This window comes from Pristiophorus japonicus, chromosome 2 (assembly GCF_044704955.1).
Source record: "Pristiophorus japonicus isolate sPriJap1 chromosome 2, sPriJap1.hap1, whole genome shotgun sequence".
In the NCBI taxonomy this organism is placed as follows: domain Eukaryota; kingdom Metazoa; phylum Chordata; class Chondrichthyes; family Pristiophoridae; genus Pristiophorus; species Pristiophorus japonicus.
Genome location: NC_091978.1, coordinates 258,113,157 through 258,135,749, shown reverse-complemented (window position 1 = coordinate 258,135,749; position 22,593 = coordinate 258,113,157).

Genomic DNA, 22,593 nt, shown 5'->3' with positions numbered 1-22,593 from the left:
CGTCATTCTCAGCATCGTGGATGCTCCAGAGTGAATCCACCCTCAGCTCCAACTCCACAACGCGGTCTGTCAGGAGCTGGAGGCGGGTACACTTCCCGCACACGTAATCGTCAGGGACACCGGAAGTGTCCCTGAGTTCCCACATGGTACAGGAGGAGCATAACACCCGACCGAGCTCTCCTGCCATGACTTAACCCTTATATACACTTAAATTGGCAACAACAGTGTTAAAAGTTACTCACTGATAAAGAGAAAAAAGAAAAACTACTCACCAATCACCAGCCAATCACTTACCCTCTTGGCTCTGATGTCACCTTTTGATTTCTTTCTACTTCTTTTTTGCCTTCTCCCTGTAGCTGCACAAGTCACGCCTTTTATACGCCTCACCAACGGACCTCCTCGACGCTGCTCCCGACTGCCGCCTACGCTGGGCCCCGGACTCCCTGCTGTGCCTTTTATAGGCCTCTCCACGCACCTCCTCGACGCTGCTCCCGACTGCCGCCTACGCTGGGCCCCGGACTCCCTGCTGTGCCTTTTATAGGCCTCTCCACGCACCTCCTCGACACTGCTCCCGACTGCCGCCGACTCTGGGCCCCGGACTCCCTGCTGTGCCTTTTATAGGCCTCTCCACACACCTCCTCGACGCTGCTCCCGACTGCCGCCTACGCTGGGCCCCGGACTCCCTGCTGTGCCTTTTATAGGCCTCTCCACGCACCTCCTCGACGCTGCTCCCGACTGCCGCCAACTCTCGTTCCCACAGTATTTATGTGGCTGATCGAGTTAAGTTTCTAGTCAATGGTAACCCCTGAAGATAGTGATGGTGGGAGATTCGACAATGGTAATGCCGTTGAATGTCAAGTGGCGGTGGTTAGATTCTCACTTGTTGTAGATAGTCATTGCTTGGCACTTGTGTTGCACTAAAGTTATTTGCCACTTATCAGCCCAAGCCTGAATGTAGTCCAGGTCTTGCTGCATGCAGGGATGGATTGCTTCATTATCTGAGGAGTTGCTAATGGAACTGCACACTGTGCAATCATCAGTGAAAATCCCCACTTTGACCTTATGATGGAGAGAAGGTCATTGATTAAGCAGCTGAAGATGGCTGGTCCTGGGACACTGCCCTGAGGAACTCGTGCAGCGATGTCTTGGGGCTAAGATGTTTGACCTCTAACAATAACAAGCATTTTCCTTTGTGCTAGGAATGACTCCAGCCAGTGGAGATTTTCCCCCCTGATTCCCATTGACTTCAATTTTACAAGGGCTCTTTGAAGCCACACTCCGTCAAATGCTGCCTTGATGTCAAGGGCAGTCACTATCTCCTCACCTCTGGAATTCAGCTCTTTTTTCCATGTTAGTGAAGGGTCGACTGGGCTGGGTGTGCCTTTGTCATGTCCAAAACCAATGCCTACGTCGATGCCGGGTGGTCCATCTGGTTTTATTATTATTGTTTTTTGTAGTGGTTTGGTACAACTGAGTAGCTTGCTAGGCTATTTCAGAGGGCAGTTAACCACATTGCTGTGGGTCCGGAGTCACATATAGACCGGACCAGGCAGATTTCATTCCCTAAAGGACATTAGTGAACCAAATGGGTTTTTACGCCAATCCGATCGTTTCACGGTCACCATACTAGCTTTTTATTCCAGGTTTATGTAATTAGCTGAATTTAAATCCCCAAGCTTCTGTGGTGGGATTTGAAGTCTTGTCTCCTTTATTAGGTCTCTGGATTACTAGTCCAGTAACATAACCACTGTGCTACCATTGCTGGTGAATCTTCCATATTCAAGGAATTCAAGGCTAGTCTATGCAATCATAGTTTAACCCTTTTAGCCCTAATATCATTCTGGTGAAATAAGGCTCTCATTTAGAATTGATTGTTTTGAGGACTGAAATTCTACAAGGGATCCACACATGTCCCAATGTAACACCAGCAGGATCACGATGGAATCCCCAGGAGGATGGTGGAGACCCAGTTGCACAGAGCCTCTGCCATTTCCAGGAGTGTCCAACCCTTCAGCATAGGCAGTCCCTCGGAATCGAGGAAGACTTGCTTCCACTCTTAACATGAGTTCTTAGGTGGCTGTACAGTCCAATACGAAAACCACAGTCTCTGTCACAGGTGGGACAGATTGTCATTGAGGGAAGGGGTGGGTGGGACTGGTTTGCCGCACTCTCTTTCTGCAGCCTGCGCTTGATTTCTGCATGCTCTTGGCGACGAGACTCAAGGTGCTCAACACCCTCTCGGATGCACTTCCTCCACTTAGGGTAGTCTCTGGCCAGGGACTCCTGGCTGTTAGTGGGGTTGTTTCACTTTATCAGGGAGGCTTTGAGGGAGTCCTTGTAACATTTCCTCTGCCCACCTTTGGTTCGTTTGCTGTGAAGGAGTTCCGAGAAGAGCGCTTGTTTTGGGAGTCTCGTGTCTGGCATGAGAACTATGTGGCCTGCCCAGCGGAGCTGATCAAGTGTGGTCAGTGCTTCAATGCAGGGGATGTTGGCCTGGTTAAGGATGCTAACGTTGGTGTGTCTGTTCTCCTAGGGGATTTGTAGGATCTTGCGGAGACATCACTGGTGGTATTTCTCCAGCGACTTGAGGTGTCTACTGTACATGGTCCATGTTTATGAACCATACAGGAGGGCGGGTATTACTACAGCTCTGTAGACCATGAGCTTGGTGACTGTTTTGAGGGCCTGGTCTTCAAACATTCTTTTCCTCAGGTGACCAAAGGCTACACTGGCGCACTGGAGGCGGTGTTGGATCTCATCGTCAATGTCTGCTCTTGTTGATAGGAGGCTCCCGAGATAAGGAAAGTGGCCCACGTTGTCCAGGGCCACGTGTATCTTGTTGACTGTGGGGCAGTGCTGTGCAGCGAGGACAGGCTGGTGGAGGACCTTTGTCTTACTGATGTTTAGCGTAAGGTCCATGCTTTCGTATGCCTCAGTAAATACATCAACTGTGTCCTGGAGTTCAGTCTCTATGTGCGCAGACGCAGGTGTCGTCCGCGTACTGTAGCTCGACAACAGAGGTTGGGGTGGTTTTGGACCTGGCCTGGAGACAGTGAAGGTTGAACAGGTTCCCACTAGTTCTGTAGTTTAGTTCCACTCCAGCGGGGAACTTGTCGACTGTGAGGTGGAGCATGGCAGCAAGGAAGATTGAGAAGAGAGTTGGGACAATGACGCAGCCCTGCTTGACCCCGGTCCGGACATGGATTTGGTCTGTGATGGATCCATTGGTAAGGACCACGACCTGCATGTCGTCGTGGAGCAGGAGGAGGTTGGTGACGTACATTTGGGGGCATCCGAAATGGAGGAGGATGCTCCATAGATCCTCGCAGTTGACAGTGTCAAAGGCCTTTGCAAGTTCAAAGAAAACCACGTATAAGGGCTGGCACTGTTCCATGCATTTTTCCTGCAGCTGTCGCACTACAAAAATCATGTTCGTTGTGTCACATAAGGGATGAAATCTGCACTGCGACTCCGGGAGGAGCTCCTCGGCCACGGGAAGAAGACAGTTGAGGAGGACTCTAGCAACGACTTTCCCAGTGGCTGATAGCAGGGAGATTCCTCCATAGATGCCGCAGTCGGATTTTTCCCCTTTTTTAAAGATGGTCACGATCACTGCATCTCTAAGATTTCTCGGCAAGCTCTCCTCCCTCCAGATGAGAAAGATGAGATCATGTATTCGCGCCAACAGTGCTTCTCCACCATACTTCAGTGCCTCAGAAGGGATTCCATCCACTACCGTAGCCTTGTTGTTTTTAGCTGTCTTATAGCTTTTTCTACCTCATGCAGTGTTGGGGTCTCACTGAGGTGGTGATGGGTAGCATGCTGCGGAATGGAGTCGAGAACACTCGAGTCAAAGGCAGAGTCTCGATTGAGGAGATCTTTGAAGTGCTCCTTCCAGCGGGCCCTGACTGCCTCGGTGTTCTTAATGAGTGTTTCTTCGTTCTTAGCCAGCAGCGGGGTGGGGCCTTGGGATTTTGTACCATGGGTGGCCTTGATTGCGATGAAGAATCCTCGCATATCATGGCTGTCCACCCCTTACAAGGTAAATGATAGACTCCCTAAGCCGACAGTTCCCACTCTTCAGGCTAGTTGGGGACCCGGCACGGTAGTGATGATGATAATGGGTGGCAAGCAGTCTGAAGACTTTTTAAAATAGTTTTTAAAAAGTTTTCGCTGATTGGCCACTGCGCTCAGGGTACCAATAGGATCATTGTTGGGGTTGGAACGGGCAACCCCTCCCAATGGGCCAGCAAGCACTGGAGCAGCTGTAGAAATTTAAAAATGGGCATTTTTTACAGCGACCGGCAAATCCACAATGACAGTTCTATGCCAGGGCGGCAAGTTGAAAATCTACTCTAAGGAAGATAAAAGATGAATAGGGAGGAAATTAACTCTTATCAGTAGTTATGTCTTGTAATGGCAATTTGATCTCAATGGCTGGAGCATGTCACTTGTTACACTTTTATTGTTCACATAATCTTCTGGAAAAATGCACTCAAATTCCTCAGGTACTATATTCTCAAGGATTGTGCAAAGAGTGTGTTGTTTCAGAAGCCCAGATCTTGTAGTTTAGTTCCACTCCAGTGGGGAACTTGTCGACTGTGAGGTCTCTAGGGAATAAATGAAGAAAATTAGGTAACTTGGTATATAATCTCAATTTATTTCAAATATATCAGAATTAAACCAATTAATTTGTCAAAGCCTGCGTTCTGTGTCTGCCTCTGGAAAAACCAAGTCAATTACAAGTACACTTTCAAATTTCCAACTGTCCAGCCTTTGGCCCAACATTCACCATGGCATTTCTGCAGCTACCGATCTGCTCAATCACACCCTCACATCCACCTTTGATGCCCTAGTCTCCATTAAAACCATTGCTCTCTCTCTCCTTGTTTGTTCCCCCTGGTATGGTCTTCATCTCCACTCCCTTAGGTCCAACGTTGAATGTTGAACTTAGGTTTAGCTGGAATACAAAGATAACCATCTTCTTAAAACATTCTCCCCGGCCTCCTCCATCCTCACCTCCAACAACAAGTGCAAGGAGCTCATGGATTTCTTTGTCACTAAGATTAAAACCATCCATTCAGCTGCCTCTGACATCACCATCCCTTCCCTAGCCCACCAGCCTAACCTTTCTCAAAGGTTCCCACTTGTCATAGTCTTGAACTTGCATCTTTCTCTAGTGTCTTTCCTATCTCCCCTCATGCCCTCTCCAAGCTCATCTTGTCCATGAGACCCACCTCCTGCTCACTTGAACCTATTCCCATCAACTGATGACCACCCAACTTCCCTTCCTGGCCTTCATGTTAACTGATATTTTCAATGGTTTTCTCTCCTCAGCTACTATCCCCCTCCCCTTCAAATCTGCCATCATTTTTTTAAACCTCATAATACTCCTGTGAAGCGCCTTGGAATGTTTCACTATGTTAAAGGTGCTATAAAATACAAGTTGTTGTTGTTGCCATCACCGCTCTCCTCAAAAAAAACACCCTTGATCTCTCTGTCCTTGCAAACTATGGCCCCATCTTTAACCTTCCTTTCCTCTCAGGTCCTTGAATATGCTGTTGCCTCCCAAATCAGTGTCCATCTTTCTCGCAAGATGCTTGAATCCCTCTAATCGTGATTCCACCCATGCCACAGTATAGAAATGGCCTTTATCAAAGTCACAAATGACATCCTATGTAACTGTGACTATGGTAAACTATTCCTCCTCATTCTTCTCAACCTTTCTGCAGCCTTTGACACCGTTGACCACATCATCCTCCTCCAAAGCCTCTCCTCCATTGTCCAGCTGGGTCAGACTGCACTCGCCTGGTTCCATTCTGATCTATTTAGTCATAGCCAAAGAATCGCCTGCAATGGCTTGTCTTCCTGCTCTGCTCCCACACAGTTAGCTCTGGTATCCCCCAAGGATCTATCCTTGGCCCTTCCTATTTCTCATCTACACATCGGGTTCCATATGTATGCTGATGACACTCAGCTCTATCTCATTACCATCTCACTTGAGCCGCCCCCACCCCGCCCCCCCCACCCCACAGTCTCTGTTTTGTCACACTGCTTGTCCAATCTCCGGTACCGAATGAGCAGAATTTCCTCCATTTATATATTGGGAAGACCAAAGCCATTATCATTAGACCCCACAAAAAAAATCAGTTCCCTAGCTTCCGGTCACATATCTGCTCGATCACCAAGACTCTCTACTTCCAACTCCGTAACTTCATCTGACTCTGACTCTGCCTTTGCCTCAGCACATCTGCTGCTGAAATCCTCATCCATGCCTTTGTTATCTCTAGACTTCACTATTCCAATGCTCTCCTGGCCGGCCTCCCATCTTCCATCGTACATAAACTTGAGCTCATCCAAAACTCTGCTGCCCATATCTTAACTCGCACCAAGTTTTGCACACCCATCACCCCTTTACTTGCTGGCCTGCATTATCTCCTGGTCTGGCAACACCTCAATTTTAAAATTCTCAGCCTTGTTTACAAATCCCTCCATGGCTTCACCCTTTCCTATCTCTGTCACCTCCTCCAGCCCTACAAACATCTGAGATCTCTACACTCCTCCAATTCTGGCTCTTGCGCATCCATGATTTTAAACACTCCACCATTGGCAGCCATGCTTTCAGCTGCTTAGGCCATAAGCTCTAGAATTCCATCCATGAACCTCTCTGCTTCTCTTTCTCTCTCTTCTTTTTTAAGACGTTCCTTAAAATCTATCTCTTTGACCAAGCTTTAGGTTATTTGTCCTAATATCTCCTTATGTGGCTCGGTGTCGAATGTTGTTCAATAACGCTCCTGTGAAGCGCCTTGGGACATTTTATTACATTAAATGCACTATAGAAATGCAAGTTGTTGTTGTTTTTCCATACTGGAATCACAAAAGCCCTCCAATTTAATCCTAATGGCATGATAAATACTGTCTGTATAATGGAATAAGTGTGCCTTGTGAAACACTTGACACTTCAGAAATTAAAAAATAATTCAAATCTAATTGGTGCTTCATCATACACCATTATGTTATTTTGCTTTAGTAGAAATTAACTGAAATGAACAGAAGACGAGCAGGAAAATTGTTTGCATCTTTGTGTATGTCGATTTTCTTTTGCGTTATTTTTAACCCTGAATTGTGGCATTTGCTTAACATGTCTTTTTGGCATCTGCATTGCGGTTTGAGTTAAGAAAAGGATGTCCTAATTAGTTCATGGCTGGTTTCAAGCACTTGCGGTAGAAGAGCTGTTTATTCTACCACATTATGCTACCAGCTGTTTAATGAGCTAGAAACTAGGGAAGGAAAATACTGCAAAATTAATGAGTTGTGTGATTCTAGTCTGAATTAGATGCCATAACTATCCTACATAAAATTAATCTGGGCCAAGCTCATTCCAGTACCTGGTGGGAAAAGGCCCACAGCACAAACTGTCTAGAAATTCAGTTCTACTTGGCACAAAGGGCCTGAAATTGTGCCACAGGTGCTGACATGGTACAGAAGGAGTGGAAAATCTGGAATTTCATCCCTGCACGGGGTTTGTGCTAGTGCTGGGTTTTGGATTGGGTCTGTACTGGGGCATAAGAGGCTTGCACTGCCCCATGGCACACATTAAAATATATTTATTTGGGGTGCTCTGAGAGAGTATCCAGGCTTCTCCAGGAACTGCAGTACTTTGTGCCATTGACGCAGTGCCATTTTGGTGAGCCAAAAGAAAACAACTGGAGCAGAGGACTACATCTGGAATTGCCCGAAAGTGAACACATAGATGTAGAAATTTGTTGATGGTGTGCCCATTTTACAGGCATGAAACAGTGCTTAAGCATTCAATATGGTGGGTGGCGTTTGCGTGCACATTCAACAGCGGAATAGCACCACCCACCATATTGGTAAAGGCACCAATATAGGCATCCAGCCTAACAACAGGGGTTTGATCCTTTACATAAGCAAATGCATGTTTGAAGCCCCCTTTGCGAAATTGGATGGACCTGCACGCAGCTGCCGCTGGGCCGGCTGCGTTCAGGATAACCATGTCTACTTGCGGCCTAAACGGCAATCCTTAAAGGGAACAATGGAGGCCACCACCAAAAAGCTAAGTCTTTTCAAAAATACTAACCTGAATGTATAGCCGGAAGAAGCAGGACTGTTCCTCTCAGCTGCACAGCAGTCCTGGAGACCATTGCAGGCTCTCTCCATATTTACTCCCTCCCGATCTCCCCTCCCTCTCTATCAACTCCCTACCTCTCTCCCAATAGCCCCCCCCAGGGTCCACTTAAGTCATGTTGCCGGGGAGGCAGCCAACCCAACTGCATCTGCGTGAAACCAGTGAACTGCATCGCCGCTAATACGCTGATGAGGCCGAGGCCCATTTTTGGATGAGCCTCAAGCCGCTGACTTCTGGCACATACTCCCAGCATGCTGTCAATTTCAGGCTTGTAAACACAGACCCAATCCATGTTCGGACCGGGATCAAACAGGACTGCGTCATCGCCCCAACCCTCTTCTCAATCTTTCTCGCCGCCATGCTCCACCTCACAGTCAACAAGCTCCAAGCTGGAGTGGAACTAAACTACAGAACTAGTGGGAACCTGTTCAACCTGCGCCGTCTCCAGGCCAGATCCAAGACCACCCCGACCTCTGTCGTCGAGCTACAGTATGCGGACGAAGCCTGCGTCTGCACACATACAGAAGCTGCACTCCAGGATATAGTCAACGTATTTGCTAAGGCGTACGAAAGCATGGACCTTACGGCAAACATCCATAAGACAAAGATCCTCCATCAGCCTGTCCTCACTGCACAGCACTGCCCCCCAGTCATCAAGATGCATGGCGCAGCCCTGGACACCGTGGACCACTTCCCATATCTCGGGAGCCTCCTATCAACAAGAGCAGGCATCGACGACGAGATCCAACACTGCCTCCATGCACCAGTGCAGCCTTTGGCTGCCTGAGGAAAAGAATGCTTGAAGACCAGGCCCTCAAAACTGTCACCAAGCTCATAGTGTACAGGGCTGTAGTAATACTTGCCTTCCTGTATGGCTCAGAGACATGGACCATGTACAGTAGTCACCTCAAGTTGCTGAAGAAATATCACCAACGATGTCTCTGCAAGATCCTACAAATCCCCTGGGAGGACAGGTGCACCAACATCAGCGTCCTCATTCAGGCTAACATCCCCAGCATTGAAGCACTGACCACACTCTATCAGCTCCGCTGGACAGGCCACATAGTCCGCATGCCTGACACGTGACTCCCAAAGCAAGTGCTCTACTCGGAGCTCCTTCACGGCAAACGAGCCAGAGGTGGGCAGCAGAAACGCTACAAGGACACCTCAAAACCTCCCTGATAAAGTGTGACATCCCCACTGACACCTGGGAGTCCCTGGCCCAAGACAACCCTAAGTGGAGGAAGTGCATCCGAGAGGGCGCTGAGCACCTCGAGTCTCAATGCTGAGAGCATGTAGAAATCAAGCACAGACAGCGAAAAGAGCGTGCAGAAAATCAGTCCCACCCACCCCTTCCCTCACTGACTATCTGTCCCACCTGTGACAGAGTCTATGGCTCTCATATTGGACTGTTTAGCCACCTTCAGTACTCACTTCAGGAGTGGAAGCAAGTCTTCCTCGATTCCGAGGGACTGCTTACGATAATGATGATGATGTAAACAAGCCAAACCGAATTTCCACCCCATTATCTTTATGCCCAAATTTGGTAAAAGCAATAGTATTGGCATGTTGCTTGTTTTTTTGTTATGTCAGTTAATTTTTGAGGGCTTTTTTTGACTTTTGAATTTCTATGTGTTTCTTTTTCATGTGGAGTGGTGCAGTCACTTGTAGACATTTGATTGAAAATTTGACTTCCCCATCCCTAAATATACAGATACCTTTGTTGGCTTAATCAAGTTGACCCAAACCAAGGGTATATCGATAGGAATTCCAGCAAGCTCTTCTCGAGATGGAGATGAGGGAGTAGAATTTACGGGTGAGATCGATGCTTCCTAATCTCTCAATATAATTTTGGCAGAGACCCTGAAGAACTGAGGTAAATAGATGTTTCCTCCATTTCTCTGGAGTTTTTGCCAATTTCTCACTGAAGTTACAGCAAGAGATCAGGAAACTTCCATAGAAATCCTATCCAAGGAGTGATTGGACCAGCAGCAAAAGAAGTGACCAAAGATGAGTTAGGAATAGAGGCACAAAATGTATATTTGTCAGTATCTCATAAACAAGACAAAGGCGAAATAAACCCCAACTTTAATTCCAAGGTTTTCAGCCTTCTGCTGAAATATTTGTGGATCAGGATCGCTCAGGCAAAATGGACAATATTGGAATCTTTAATGGCCCGCCCTCCAACAGTGAATGGGCAAGAGGCAAGGGGGTGTGTGAAGATAAGAAAGAATTCCATGTGAGTACGAAGCTGATGAAAGTGAAAGTGTGTGTGTTACCGGCATGCCATTGCCAACCTGTGCAAACTGATAAGTGCAACAATCCAGTAGGAGTTCAAAATAACACCCTGCTCCTTGGTTCATTGGGTGACAGAATGGACAGATTCTATCAAGTTTTCTCCGAAAATATAGCTTTAATTTCTATTAACAAATTGAGAACATATTCATTACTATCAGAAGACATGTAGATAACTCCTACCACAGTCTTGCATCCACACTAGTATACTTTATTGCCTTTAAAGTATCTAATTGCAGAACAGATTTCTCACAATGGTATCATTATAAAATAGTATTCAAATCACAACTGGTCACTATCACGACTGTTGCACTTGTAACCCCTTACAGCTATTTCATTTGACAATGAAAAAACAATTCTAACAAATCATTTGGGGTTCATTAAAAATATGTAAGCTGACTCACCATATTAGGTTTATATTAAGCACACTTTGGTGAATGTGCATTTTATAAAAGAAATGTTGTTATCAATCTTTTGCTTTGCTAGGGAATACCAGAATTACCATCATTGATGTGTGTGCAACATAGCTGTTATCAGGAATGTTTCCAATACAAAACGCTAACATCTCTCTGGTTCCCATGACCCAAGTAATACATGCCATTGTTTGCATTACATAAAAGATGTTCTTTCAAATGGTAATTTTATCATTATAAAATTCAAAATGTTTGCACAAGGGACATGCTCCTGTAGTTTATGGATTAAAGAGATGTGAAAAAAATGTTATTGTATTGACTTTGAAGCCAATTTGATTCAATTGTGATGCATCATTCAGTTTGTACCAGGGAGAGACGGAGTTCTGAAACACAACCTGAAATCCAGCCCACTGATGGGCAATGAACTGCAATCATATATCACCGGTGATTGATAGAAGCCTGAGGTGAAATTATATTTATTCAGAGCAAGGATCTATTTTGTACAATGAGTCAACTATGTAACCAACCCAATGGACCAGGAGGGAATATTCTCATCCTTAAATGAAAATCAGCACAAATGAAAAGAACTGCTGTGACTGGGATAACCAACTCCAAATCAATGTTTATTGCCACAAAAACATAACAGAACCCAGAACCGCCTCAGTCAGTTCTCATAAGTTACTGGAATTTCCCATTGTGCCAATGGACACCCTAAAGTTAATTAGAACACATACCTGGATTAATGGAAATTAGTTCCAATAGTTGCCATCTACTTTCCAATACAAATTAGAGCGCAATTACAAACAAAAATTACTTTCATTGAATAACTGCAGTTCTGCCTGCCTTTAGAATAAAAATGCCATTGCCTAGAAATTACCATACTCCATCCCCTTCCACAGCTATTATCTCAGATTAAATCAGTTTTCAACCTTGGTGACCTAGTGGACCCTGAGCTGAACTTATAACCCCATAGCCTCTTCTTCACAAAGACCACCTACATTATCATCATCATAGCCAGTCCCTCGAAACGAGGATGACTTGCTTCCATGCCAAAAAATGATGAGTTCACAGGTGTTTCAATGAAGGACCTAATATTCCAGGTCCTGAACTACATCCTGAAGGGTGGAAGATGCCTGTGCGTGGATTTATGTAACGTGTGGTGACTGTTGCACACCAGCCACCACACGGGCTTGACAGACCTAGGTCTTGGTCCAGTGGCAAGAGGTATCCAAGACGACTGGAGACCTGCTCTACTGCACGGACCTAGTGCGCACACATATCGCAGTGTGGGCTGGCCCGTGCTGCCCCTGGGTGCCTGGCTCTTCCTCTATCTTAGCCCATCTGTCACGTAAAGCCTCATCCATACATTTGCAACTACACACACAATTCTGCCAGTGTTCTCCTGGTCTTCCTCTTATCCATCACCCTCTGTACACTTCAGCTCATCCAAAACATTGCTGCCCATATCTTGTCCCACACCAAGACTAGCTTGCTCATCATCCCTGTCCTCTCTGCATTACATTGATTCCCAGATGTCCAATGCATCAAATTTAAAATTCTTATCCTTGCGTTCAAGCCCCATCACAGCCTCACTCCCTTCCACTTTCTAAAATATCCTCCAGCACTACAATTGCTCCTGGTTCAGGATAAGTCTGATCCATGGTGGGGGGGAGGGGGGTTGGGGGGAAGGGCTGCTCTGAATGTTTGCCTATCTTTCACGACCGGTACGTGCCTGGATGCCCCTGGAGAGGGATCACACGAGGGGAGAATTTTCACATGAAAAAACAGGTCGGTTGGAGGTGGTGGCAATGGGGGGGGGGAGGGTGGAGTTGCGGGGAGAAAGTTACAAAGCTCTAAAACCCAACCCTAACCCACCCACTTTCACCTTTTACTCAGGTGGGATGGAAGGCAGGCAGCCAATCACGGTCAGGAGACAGACTGCAGCTTCTGTTTTAACCTGCTGTGTAGGTTTAACTATAGATGGCCCGGGATCCCAGGCATCAGGATTCCCGGCAGCTGCAGCAAGGTGGGAACATCTTCAGGGAGCAATCCATGTGGGCTGGGAAGAGCAAGGGTGCTTCCACCGGGTCCCCCAAGCTCACCCACCAACAGCCCATCCCTATCTGGGGTCAGGAATCGGAACCACCCAGGGATCAATTTCACTGGCCCCCCGACCCCCACCAACCCGGGATTGCAACTCTGCCCTGGGTTAGGGGATCAGCCCCGTCCTGAGCTTGGAACCGCACCCCTGGACCCAACACTGAACTGTTGCTGCGGCGTGCTGGTCAGCCAGCGATCTGCGCCCAACTAGAAGCTTGCCTGCCAATCACGCGGGCTTCCAGGCAGGGAACCTACCCATTACGTCGCGCACACACTGTGTAGTTCTGTGGAGAACTCCACAGTGTGCCAGGAAACCCGGACATCTGGGTTTCCTGTAGTCTACCACATGCCCTCACATCAGGCAGTTGGGAAACTGGAAAATTCTGGTGTCTGACGGAACATTTGAGGTCTTCCACAACCAGTGGAGACCTCAGGATGTTAATTGTATTAATTGAACAAATCAGATAAGAGAAAAAGTAAAGAAATGCAAAGTTAATGATTTTTTTTGTATATTTTTTAAATATGAACTCTCCCCTTTAAGTAGAGAAAGATTGTTTATCATTCTATAGCAATACTATTGCTTCTGGATTATGGTTCAGTCTGAAGGTTTGGGTAAAAGCCAAAAGGAGAATAATTATCACAGACCCATATCTCATCCAGCCTTGAAAGCTAAGTACTATCATCACTTACAACAGATGTTACTAGTCTTGCTATATTGCAAGCTTCAAAGATTCATACTTATAAGACAAGTGTGGACAGATGTTTTTTTTTCCACCTATCTATCTAATTAAGAAATTAAGATGATCTTAGAGTGCCTCATTTGTATAACCATTATGACATTGTCTTCTCTGTCCTCAGTGAAAATGACTTCCCATTACTTTAAAAAAAAAGAACATATAACTAAATTTGTTAGAATACAAAGTGTAGACTATAATTTGCTGTGGCAGGGCATTTAACGGTGCCTGCCATTTGTTAGACTTTCCCTTGCATGTTTAGGTTTTTAATTTTTTTGCATGGCAAATTTCTGAAAGTACGAGTTGATAACATAACAGCAAGTGAAGCCAAGCTTCTGGAACATGAATGAACAGGGCATGCAACGGTTACTTCTTTAACCAATCAGATGAAGGATTGTGAAATTAACAGTGCAAGGGCTGAGATGGAAGTGTAAATTCAAGTGGGTGAATTCAATGTCAAATCAGGTACAGAAAGTGAAATAAAGTGAGGGAAAGAAAGATTGGATTAAGAGAGAGAGAAAAAGACAGAGAAAGGAAAAGTAAACAAAAAAGTGTTTTAATTTTAAATTTTTTAAATTTCCAACAACAATTAAAACCTGAAGGAATGAGACTCTGCACTTGTAATAGTTAATTTTCAATGCCAGAGAGGTTGATTGAAAAAAGAAAGAAGGACTTGGATTTATATAGCACCTTTAACGACCACTGGACATCTTAAAAGCGCTTTACAGCCAATGAAGTACTTTTGGAGTGCAGTCACTGTAGTAATGTCGGAAACGCGGCAGCCAATTTGTGCACAAGCAAGCTCCCACAAACAGCAATGTGATAATGACCTGATAATCTGTTTTTTTGTTATGTTGATTGAGGGATAAATATTGGCCAAGACACCAGGGATAACTCCCCTGCTCTTCTTCGAAACAGTGCCATGGGATCTTTTGCATCCACTTGAGAGAGCAGATAGGGCCTCGGTTTAACATCTCATCGGAAAGACGGCACCTCCGACAAAATAAATCATTGAATTTCTGAGGACGTGAAAGGTTGAATAAATGCAAGTTCTTTCGTCTCTCCTTCTAGAGGGGGCATTGGAGGGGAAATGGTAAGCCAAATCATTTTCTGTATATTTGTAATATGAATTGAGTCTTACTGGTTAAAATAATTGAAACAAATTTTACTTCTTTTATGAGCAGATTGATATAAATCAGTCACAGCTTCACAAATCATATGTTGTAGAGTCACTCGTAATGGGGAAATAATTTTTTCATACAAACCTAGGATTACTGTTTCTCATGTTAGCAGATGAATGTCTAATATATTGATCTGACTTTCCTCTGTCTACTATTTTAGTAATACACTACCCTATTAATTTTAAACAGGTTAATGCCTCCATTACAATAGCATGTGAAAGTTGTACAACTGCATTAATCATTCATCTACTAATATTGCTAATAGCAATTTCTAACCACAGGTGGGTTCTATGTGCAGCATGGTAACATTTGCCATTGAATTTAACAAATAGGAAAGTATTTAAAAATCAAATACACCTTTTGCAAAGGACTTAACTTTCTATCATGTTCTAGTGTACACATAATTTCATAACAAAAATATGCAGATTAAAATAATTTCTTAATTCTGGGGCAATGTCCAGGGCTTAATAACTGTCAGAAACAATACACTTAATGTACACCACACTCCTCCAATATCCTGTTTCAAGCTTGGATTCATTGGCAAGCAGATCATGTTATCATTTCATCTATGCATATCTATACTACCTACAATAAAAAGAGTGAATGATTTCCACTAAGTTCATACTGCTACAACTGTTCACTGCATTGGAAATATCCTTTGAAATATCAAGTCACTTTGCAGATGAAGCACCAAATATGAATTCATGCTTGAAGCTAACTATTGGATAAGTGCACTGTGCATTAAATAAAACATGTTTTAAACTGAAACATACAGATCAGGAGTATCCCAGGTTTAGTGCTTTGTCCTAAATAAATTCATTGGGGTGGCAGTTGGGGTATTGCAACTCATCTCAGAGAAGAAGAAAATCATTGAGGGTTCCCACTCTAGATCACTATCCAGGGATTCCTGTGAAGTGCAAATGTCAGATGAGGACAGGATTTGGCTTGGTGATGATGCCTCCCACAGTCAAATAGCCTGTCAGTATTCACAATTTGGACTCACAAAAAGTATGGACTCTTGGGTGATGTAGTTGGGGCTCATAAAATGGAACTGTGCCCAGCCTAAGTCAACACTCTCAAGAGAAATGGGGAAACAATTAATAATAAATAAATGTTATTTGATTTCTAGTTTTAAAGCTGCAGAGTTGTTTGTCTAATTATTTCCTTTTTGCCCTAGGCCTAAACAGAGTGAAATTAAAAATAAAGAACTATTAATACTTCATCTATGTATATCATTGACTTCCAAAACTTCACATTGAGAAAGAGATATGGAAAAAAGTTGATTTATTGCAAAAAACAATAAAGAGATGAATATTGATTGGCTGAAATTATATTCTTGGTTGCAATAAGGTGACTTACAGAGAGCTAAAGAATAAATGAGTATACAGCTTGACTGGGATGTCATTACCTCCAGATTTCCAATCATATAAACATTCAGAAGTCAGACTGGACCTCTTAATCGTCAGTGTAGATGGAGTACATTTATTAATCCCAGCTTCAAGTTCATGCCAGCATCAATTTGGAAATAGAATTATCTAAATTCTCGCTGAATTTATATGCACATATACTTTCTTGTAACTGCCAACCATCCATTATATGATACAACATGCTTAATCTGTGCCTATGGATACATTAATTCAGAGTTTGATTTTGCATGCTTGCAGCACAGTACATAAGCAAGCACTCATCACGCATCTATGCACACACACAAATATACATATATTACAACTGTACAGTTGAAAGCCAACAATATAAATCAATAGCTCCACTCAACCTGCACACAACTAAGCTATTTATATACTGAATTCAGTGCATAATATAATATTATCTGAATTGACCCTAGTACAACCCACTCTGCATCCAGCTGATAGGGTTATTTCTTTGATACCACAGAACTCATGCCCTTTAATCTAGTCATTAGGGTGCACAGGGAGAGTCCACTGCAATGAATTGACAACCCTACACTGCCATCCCCTGTTACTTGGAGACAAATAATACTAAATAAAAGAAGGAAGACCCTGCTGCCACTCAGCAATCTTGATCTATAATTGTTATATTGGCTTCTGATACACAGAATCTAGGATCATTCTATTTTGTTCCTGATTTGGAAAATTTAGGATGCATATTATGGATTGGATTTTGGTTGAATTCAGAATCATTTTGACCCTCAATGTACAATATAACTAAGTGTAAACAGTGCAGTGACTTTGGACTCATAACAGTATTAAACTCATAAAAGTGGGAATTCAGTTTCTGTGCCAAAAAACTGCAGTGCCAGAATAACATTCCAATAGTCCACTTACATCACCTACTTTGTACCAGCATGAGTCCAGTATAAACTTGGGCAAGATCAGGATTATCAATCCAATGTAAATCACACTGGCATGTAAAGTTACCATTAGCTGTGAACTTGATGCTCATGATTACAGTAGAGTCCATGATACCTAGTCTGACACAGAAAAGAACCATTGATCTTCCTCTCTAAGCATTGTTGATGTTCTGACTCTGTGAATGTGCAGTTCTATATATAACCTTATAGGTTTGCAGCAGTGTAAACTAGAGCACCATGAACCATCGGATATCATGGTAAACACAGAGTTGAATCTATATAAGACTCATTACAGAAGACTTATAAGGTAAATTGGTGAGGATTATTGATCTTTACTGTCTGACAAGAACTTTTCAGAAAATGTCAGTGCCATCCTATTTTTAATGTAAGCCACTGGGACAAACCATTATTTGGCCATAATTGATATAATTTGACCCAATATTCTCATTTGCCTTATGGAGGGTGTACAATATCTAACACTTTTTTCTAGATGGGTTGACATTTTCTAAGATAGATTTAAAAGATATAAAATTGTACATGCAGGTAATCTTTAAAATGTATCAATATGTCACCACTACTGTATTGTGCTCACCACTATCCACAAGCATGGACCTAAAGCGCAGATATGTATATATATAATTTTGCATGAAAGTGTACCTTTTTGAAATATGATTCATAAGGTGATGTATTTGTTATATTTAATACACACATATATATATTCAACATTACATATACAGTACCTTTATGACTCATTTCTCACAAAAGTACACTTTCATGAAAAATTACGATAATCTTGTTTGATCTTGTCATGTTTTATTAGAATTTACTGCACGCAAAATATTGCATACATTGGAATCATTGGCTAGATTATTTGTGCCATTTGAACATGCAAAGACTCAAAAGGTAATTGTTACCGAGAATGCATGGTAGATGTTTAGGTTTTGCTCAATGATCATGGCAGTGGTTACCGCCGATTCATTCAAATTTTCAGCAACCATGACAAAGATAATGACTGGAACACCTTCGTCTTCACAAATTGTGAAAAATTGAATGTGTTCCCTAATGGTTTCCCAGTTTTATCGAAAGTTACCAAAAGAAAAAATGCATGTATTTTCCAGACACTTTCAATGTTCCTATTTCCTTGTATTGGGAGCTTTTCAATTATGTAGTAACTCTTAAATGTAGTATCAAATTCTTAAGACATCCATGAACATCCACAAAATGATCTAAAATATTAGAAACTATTGAACACTCACAAGACTACTCTAACTTGCTGTATGCGCACATGTAGTACGCGAAATTGCTCAAGAATAGCACTGGCCCTGCTACAATCAGCGTTTTCTGTTGTCATTTATACTTTAAACTCAACTGTTTATTCTTGATAATTAAATAGTTTTCTACTTCGAAATTGTGTTTATTAACTATGAGTGTATTATTACCTGGACCTACCACGTCTGTCATTTCTCACATACATGCGACGCTATGGATTATCTTACAAGTAATAAATAAGAGTAGGACAGACAATATAGAGCAAAACATGATTCTTTTGTTCTCTGAATTCACACACACACACAAAACATTTACTCCATACAGTATGGGAAAGATCATTTAATTCTGTACCACAAGTGCGATTTAAAAAGTCTATGGACACGATCATCCATGTGCTCTTTCCTTTCTGTAAAACCTATAATTTCAATCCTACTAACTCAGTAATGAAATCCAACACAATTAGTGGCTATGCTTTCATAATTTAGAGCACAACGAGAATTCGTTTCTGTCAATTTCCGGCTTAGAAGAGGAAAATAATTCTGAAATGTGTTGTTGTCTAAAGTGTCTTTCTATTTTACAGGAACACTCCTATAACAGTCTACGGCAACCCCAACCAGTTTTGTCAAGTAGCGCCTATGATTCATGAATGGTTGAATCAGACAAGTGGACAAATATGGGTGCATTTATGTACACTATATGTCTCAGGTGCGTTCTGCTGTAAAAAAAAGATAAATTCATAAAAGCGAACCTGTTGATATACAGTACCTTCTGGATTGCATTTAAAAGTATGATGTGCGGGCGATCAGATTGATCCTTTTAGATGAGAGTTCTGAGTACTATTTACCCAATCGTCTCCTAATTTTATACCTGTAACCGTGTTTTCTCCTCCAGCTGCAGTAAGGAATCGCCCACATTTGTTGTCTGGCTCCACCCATCGACAGCATTAAGGCCATTTGATATATCCTGGTATAACCTGCGCCAATGAACTCTGGCAGACCACAGCGCCTCGACGCTATCACGTATTTCCTCTTCACGGTCTTTATTACTATTTACTGCTGCTACTCCGGCAAGTTGTTCAGCAATATATTCTGAATACAAATACGCAATTATTATAGAAATGTAGTAATTACACATAACTCCAGTTTTAAAACGGTATATTTTCTGATCAGGGATTTGGTGTATTTCTGAGTACAAATTAAATAACACAATGTGAGAAGGAAAGCTTCGCGAAGTGTATAGAGGGCGGTAAGGCAGGACCCAACTAATCGTCAAGATGGACGTAGGTTAGAGAGTTTCAGTGACCAGGACCACCGTCGCTAGAGTATGTAACCCGACTCCAATTTCTTTCACTAAAGCTTACAATTGTAACTCAAAGCAACAGCGGCACTCGGCGACTTTGCACTTTCGGTCTGTTTTTTCCGCTAACACTAATAAACAGGCAAGTGTCCCTTTGCACTGCGAATCACCGGCCCGCATATTCAGGTCAAATAATTCTTAGAGCATTGTCCGTCCAAATATTGGTTACACGAAACAAAGAGCTCCTTGAATACTACCTTACAACCAAGCAGAGCTAATATGCACTATTTTAAAATGAATCGGACTCCAAAAGGGCTCGATTCCTCATCAACCTGGTACCAGATTCTCAACAACTTGTTATCTTTAAAAAAACACTGCCTTCTTTCGGCGTCTCTCTAACTTTCTCTATCACGTATTAAAGGTCTATTCAAGCGCTCCTGGTATAAATCGTTAAAAACGACTGCCACTAGAAATGTCAAGTGTCAATCATTTCAGAAAACAAATGTTTTTATTCAAATCTGGCCAGGCCAATGTCAACCTATTTAATCCTACATAGAATCAAAGGTGAAGTCAGCATTATTTTTTAAACAGCACCCGGATTTCAGTCTTCATACTTTCCAATACAGAATGGGTTACATTTCAAAGCAAAAGAATTCAGTATCCATACTGGAAGAATTGTTTTTAAGTTGTTTTAATTTTTAAAAAATACACCACAGACATTAAGGCTGTAAATATTTATGTTACTGTGCCATTAATGTAAACTTTACAAGTGCTGCTCGTGAGTTTACAACATCCAGAGCTATTACTGTATCTCCGCAGCATTCGGCGTGTGCCCCATGACTGGCGCGGGCCTGCAATATAAACACACAGATGTGTTAACAAAGGGAATATAACAAAAGGAATATCAGTTGCTTATTTCTGCAAACAACTGATAAGCATATGCTTCTGCAAACCAAATAAGGGAATGGGACGATAAAGTTCTCACTAATAGAGCGTGTTGCTGAGAGTTTGCCTGTTGTTTTGTGCAATTGTGGAAAGCCCCAGGGTTTGCTCTTATTCGGGTCGATGTTAAGTTGCAAACTCTAGCCTTTAACCCACCGCTTTAAATTATGAGACACGGAGTCAATAAGCAAGGGATGTAAAGGTCGCCATGTCGGAGAGACTGCGCTCTGACACCCCGCGACCAAAGCTGTCGCATTTCCATGAAATGTAACACGAACGATACTGAAGAGAAGTTCCAGCCGAACAGCGACACGTGCTGTCGTTGTGATTTCTTCGCAGAGCATTGCTCAGTGCGCCATCCGACATGACTTGCAAACCCAGTATGCCGATGTGGTTATTTTTGCACTCATCGACAAAAGGCAGGGGGTATGTTCCCTCCCAGAAACAAAAGCACTTAAATTCCAATTAAATAAGGGGCCTTGAACAGCTTTGCTATATCTGGTCCGGGAAGAATGTAAAATGAATCGCTCGACTTGTGTTCTACTCATCAGTTCAAAACAAATACAGTAATTGTGAGACACCCGGCCAACCAGCGTCCAAGGAGCGACAGACATGTACCCGGTGTTAAGAACAAGAACATATGCTTCGGTTTGTATAAAGATTGCTGATTCTGATCATCGATTGCTTTCGCTGGCCTACTGATTTTGTGTGTGTTTCCCCTATCATCATTCTACCTACACTTTGTGCAGAATTCCAATCGAATACGCGAGAAAACTCTGAAAATGCGTGATTTTTCGTTATTGATTTCTCCATTGAGTCCGGCTGCAAACCATTTGAGGTGCAAAGGTCTCGCACTGGAGCGGCTGACTAACACATTCTTGCTTCTCCGAATTACAGGAAGAATATCCAAAAATTAAAGGCCTGGGTCACATTTTCCTAATCAGATCATATTAGCAAATGCTTCGGGATGTCACTGGCTGAGCTTCGAGCCAAGAACAAAGTTGACCTTTTTCTTACCGACCCCCCCGCGCCGCCCACATCACATACCCCATCCCGCCAATCCTTTATTCTTACAAATAGGTCGAAACAAAATAACGATTGGACTGGGAGACTGGGACTCTAACCACGCTCGTGAATATTTTTGCACTTTTGTTAAATTTCTAGAATCTATATAATACAGGGGCGGACTAGCACTGTAAATTGTTACTATGTGCAGCTCACTCAGAGAACTATTAGAATTAATTTCAAAGCACCCCTTTGTTCCTTTATCTAAACACTGAAGGTTATCCTATAGTCGGTGAGGTGGCGATAGTGACACAACTCGTCATCTGGTTATTTCTGGAAGGTTAAATAAAACGCCTGTTAATACAATGCCATGCCCGCTTTCTCGTCGTCTCTTCCAGGAACATGCAGTATTGGCACAGAAACTGGGTTTACACGCCACGGCGGTCTCTTTGTTATTTATAGAAAGTAACTGTTACAATAGACTGATCAACAAACAAAAAATAACAACGGATCTGACCCTGCCAGCCTACACAGAGACTGATATGGAGAGGTACAACACATAGTGCTAGCATTCTATAATTATTTCCCTACAGGTGGAAGAGTTGCAATCTCCCTTTCTGTGACAATTATCGAGAGCTTTTCAGCGGAAACTATAAACTGAACAAAAAAAACAACCCCCAACATTCCTTACACTATTGAATATTATTTTTTAAATAGTCAATTGATACAGTCGGATTAAAAAAATAAACCATTTTGAAGACACTTACTTTTCTTTGTAATTGTCCTTAAGCTCTTTCAGTTTGCTTCGTGCTGCACGCAGCAGATTGACGGCAGTGTGTTAAATCAGACTGGACTGAAAACACAGATCAGCTCGGTGTGG